Source organism: Oratosquilla oratoria, chromosome 35 (assembly GCF_046742065.1).
Source record: "Oratosquilla oratoria isolate Oo_2021 chromosome 35, ASM4674206v1, whole genome shotgun sequence".
Classification (NCBI taxonomy): Eukaryota; Metazoa; Arthropoda; class Malacostraca; order Stomatopoda; family Squillidae; genus Oratosquilla; species Oratosquilla oratoria.
The window spans coordinates 22,581,494-22,586,278 of record NC_134811.1 but is presented as its reverse complement, the minus strand read 5'-3'; the positions used below and the strand labels follow the sequence as shown (position 1 = coordinate 22,586,278).

Sequence of the window (4,785 nt, the reverse complement as noted above, 5' to 3'; positions counted from 1 at the left end):
AATTTGATGACGAAGGTTTCATAAATGTAGACAGTTTCGTTCGTTGGAGCCTTTTTAGTTACAGAGATGAAGAATACAAACCAAGAAATACAAGCTTCCGGCTTCTTTCGAGAAATCTGTTTCGTATTGTGGTCCATTACATTTTTATTATTATTATTTTTTCCTTAAAATAGTACCCGACTATAAAAATTTTACTCGTTTCGCTCTTATTCACGGAAAACGCAAAAATGCTCTCAAAGGCAACACGTGAATCTTGCAATGAAGTAACTGAATATGGTCATTTCCTTAATGAAAATGCTTCCTTTGAAGATTTTAATAAATGGTTCGACCAAAGTTTTGTTGTTTACTGGCAGGAAACGTTCCATTCTTAGTCATGTATCTTGCAGCCTCAAGAAAATACGCGGTCAGTTTAGAAATATATAAATCGCTAGACACCAACATATAGTCTTTGCACCATGTTTGATGTAGAAATAGATAAAGGAATAAATAGATAAACGATAAACAAACGAGTGAGATAATTATTAAATTTATAGATGACGTGTTCTTTCATAATTTGTTTTTCGAAGGGAATATATCGTTTTGCTTCGATTTTGTTTTTTAACTTGTATATCAAACTTTTTATTTTAGAATAAGCTATAAAATGCAGCTGTTTCAAGAGTATAATAAGAACTTAATATTGATTTTTACTAGTATTGTAAAAAAAAATGCATAAGACACGCATTTATTCATTATTAACGAAAACAAAATTATACCATTAAAGTTGAAAGATTTCAATAATGCAAAATTTTACTTGCTTCCTACTTGATTCCTACCAGATTTTTTCACAATTTTATCTACTTATTGGAAATGTCAAATGTAAGTTAATTCTAATGGCTGAGCATTTCACCTTGGAATATACTGAAATATCATTCACCAATGAATAAACGAAGATATCAATGTGTACCACTGTTAGATCTCTATTGCGGGCCACGCCGTAGCCCAGTAGATACCGTATTGAACTCACGAGCAGGTGGTCGTGAGTTCGAAACCCGCAACCCGCTGCGGTCTTTTTGCGTTTGTTCTTGACAGCCCTAGCCAGATGGGAGGCGACCCAACGTTGGAGGAGGAGAAAAAAAAAAAAAAAAAAAAAGCTTGCCGTAACTGACAGGGCTTTGGCCTACTAGGGGTTTCTCACTTCCCTCTGATCGGGAGTAGGAAGGTGAGAGGGATGTCAAGAACGATCATTTTTTTTTTTCCAGAGGCACACATCAATGTACATTTGTTAGATGCAACGACATTCATATCACGGTATTATAGCACATTTGTTTGATATGAACAAGACCTCAATAATTCAATTATTTACATAAAGCGGAGAATATGAAAAGAAAATATAACTTTTCTTAAATCATGAAGAAATCTGAAAGAATCACTATCAATGTAGTTATATATTGACAATATACATATCAAAAGAATTGTACTTTTATATTCTGTTGAAAGTATCGTACTACATTCAAATAATCTGTTCAAACTCGATAAAAATAAGCATTTTTTCTTAATCTACTTATAATATTTGTACTGAACGCAGACTGAATCTTACTTGAAAACAAGAATGATCTTTCCTTTTGTGATTTTTTTCTATTTTATATTCTTGATTTATTTCATTCATCTTTTTTTATATTTCTTTCATAACTGTCTTTTTCTGGGTTATATAACTAATCATGCTCTCTTTATAATTTTCATCTCGCCAGTCATAACTCGTTAATGTTGCAAATTACGTCTGAAGAACTTGTATACCTTTTCCAAGTTCAAGCTGTTTCCTTCGATGACCGAAGAGTGAAAGACTATCGTCTCTCCGGCTTCCTCGTTGACCCCAGCCTCTCCCAGCCTCGTCCCTCTTGCGTGGGGTAGGTGGGGAGCAGGGCTCATTGTCCCTGGAACCTGATGAGAGCCCTCCAATTTCTTAAAGAAAGTACTCAAAACTTCAGAGGTCTAGTAGGTTCGTGAAGGCTTTCGGGAGAAGGGGACGTTAGTTGTTTCTCTGTTGGTTGTTTGTGTTCTGTATCTTCCTCGTTTTTTTTATGCTTTTTTACGCTTTTTTCACTCCTTTTTCTCTGTCAACAATTTCATCTTCTCTACTCCTCCTTGGTCCTCAAGCCTCTCTGTGCTCCTTAAATTTCTCGTATAGACCTCGATAACTAATCAATGACCCTATAGTTTGTCTTGTCCTTTTATAAAGGTAATGAACACACACACACACCACACACACGCCACACACACACGCAAACACACACACGCCACACACACACGCAAACACACACACGCCACACACACACGCAAACACACACGCAAACACACACGTCACACACACACGCAAACACACACACGCCACACACACACACACACACACACACACACACGCCACACACGCAAACACACGCCACACAAATAAACGCGAAGAGCACACTTGTACACAAAGATCAATATGGCGTTATTAGGAAGGAAATGATGATAGTGGGTCAAAATAGGTCACGAACTTGTGCTTCAGGGCAACAAAGAATAAATAGTAATTAAGAAGTCCCTGAAAAATAACAAGGTCCGTCAAAGGGTGACCTCTCCGACCCGACAAACACACGAGTCAATATTTTCTCTCTGTTTAGCTGAGCTCTGTCGAGATTGTTCTGACTATGATGGTGTGTAATTGTTCAGCCTCGGTGGAGGACAGCTTTCTATTATTCGTTTATTTATCTTTCTTTTCTTTTTCTTCTTCTATGAATGCATTTTTGCTGCTAAGATTATCATTTAAATATACAGGATGAAGATTGCCCTGTGTTATTTACATTTCATACATAATATATTTATTTCGCTGCTATCACTTGTGGGAAACATCATGACAAAGAGGTGAATTGAGTCCGTAGACTTCATTCTTCAGGTTTAGCTTATGGAACGCTGTCATCACATTGACGTGTTGACGCGCTTCCATAAAGGGCAAATGAATAACGACTCCGAGTGTAACAAAGACATTTATTCTTGGCATACACCAGGACATCCGACATAACATTAGTGTTATAGCTTTTCCCTTACACTAAAGTCAGTGCTAAGTGGGAGGGGGAGTTATCAGTAGTAAACACCACTATTATACGATAGTATTACAAACATACTTTGAGAGGGGTAAGCTTTTTTTTTTTTTAATACATTTAATACAGTAATACAATAAGCTCATGAAATATTGTACGCCCTCATATACAATATATTACACACTTACAAACTAGTGGCATGGATATTAAATAGGTTTGATGAATCAAGAATAACAGTACTATAACACATATGACGCGCACCTCTACAGCAGAAGATACTCCTTGTTCTTCTTCTTTCAAACTGTTACAAATTTCACAACCCATTGGGTGACTAGAAGTACAAGACATGTCTGCACACACAATCCCGTAGTTTTCGGAATAGAATCGAACGCAAACTTGAAAAGACGTGGGTCGAAAAGAAAGAAAAAATATCGATTCCGTATTAAGAAGTCTTTTTTTAAGTCGACTTGATGATCAGAAAGTCTGGGATGCAGGTGGGTCGCCCTCGTTGGATAGACACTACATAATTATCTCTGTTCCATGTAGAAACGTTGTTTGTATTAAAATCTCTTATGACTACGAAGATCCCGTACAAAAGACTTACATTGTATTCACTGTGCTTAGTACATTCACTCATAAAAAGCTAGACCTTCTTCAACGAGGCCAGCTATATCAAATAGTCACTGTTCATATATATATATATATATATATCGCGGATACTCTATATCGTGTTAACAATATATTTTAAGTTATCGTACATTTTGTTTTGTTTTTTTTTCTCAATTGTCTGCCACACTCGCTAGTACTCAAGGTTTCTTCTTTGAGATTCGGCTGATAGAGCAAGGGGTAAAGGCTCGGAGCCCAGAACCCAACAGATTTTTGATACCTGAAGCTTATCACTAATATTCGAAGGCGGTCAGGCTTATCTTCTTTCTCCTCACGCAAACCTGTGAATGAAAAGAAAAGGAAAGGGTTAAAAACAAAATACGGAGGATGCCCTAGGATGTATACGAGCCACATAATGTCTGTCAGTTTGTGTTAGGGTCATAATCATTAGGGAGATCATTTAGTGAACTGGACCCTACTAGAGCCTAAGTCTTTAATTTCCAAGCAAAATAATTGTCACTATTTAAGGAGCGAGACATGTTTAGGGTTTGAAAAGTTCCGGAAGAATATGCTTGAACATATTTGAGCTTGAAAAAAAATGAAGCCTGTTGAAACATTGAACACGTTAAAAATCCTCATCTTTCAATACTAGAACATTGATACATCTGAATACGTCTCAAAACATATGGTCTTTTCAAGACGTTTTAATAAATGTTGAAATAGTGAAAAATTCTCAGACGTGTTGAAATTTCTCTCTCTCTCTCTCTCTCTCTCTCTCTCTCTCTCTCTCTCTCTCTCTCTCTCTCTCTCTCTCTCTCTCTCTCTCTGTCTGTGGGTGTGTGTGTGTGTGTGTGTGTGTGTGTGTGTGACCTTTGCTTGCAGACTCTTGTAACGTTTCCAGTTCTCCAACGTAAGAAATAAACATTCATAAATGGAAAAACTACCTAGAGTCAAGAGGATCTACAAGAAAAAAAATCACGTAAAGTTCTAATTAATCCTTGAAATAGTGAAAGATGACGGTGTGACTGGTGTCTGAATAAAAAATTCAGCTTTCAGATTGGACTGGTCTACGTCCAAGTATAGGTAGGCATGCATATTGACAAAATTCTAAATGGGGTGGTAGGAT

General features: G+C 36.8%; 1 protein-coding gene across 1 annotated transcript in view; it reads right to left on the bottom strand.

Annotated features, from left to right (window-relative positions):
* Positions 1–3,136: 3,136 nt before the first annotated feature.
* The window catches only part of LOC143018581 (uncharacterized), a 266,215-nt gene continuing 264,566 nt past the window's right edge, over positions 3,137–4,785 (bottom strand). Inside the window, exon 15 of the mRNA XM_076174071.1 lies at positions 3,137–4,000. The gene's annotated coding sequence lies outside the window, so the exon portion shown is untranslated. The remainder of the gene's footprint in view (positions 4,001–4,785) is intronic.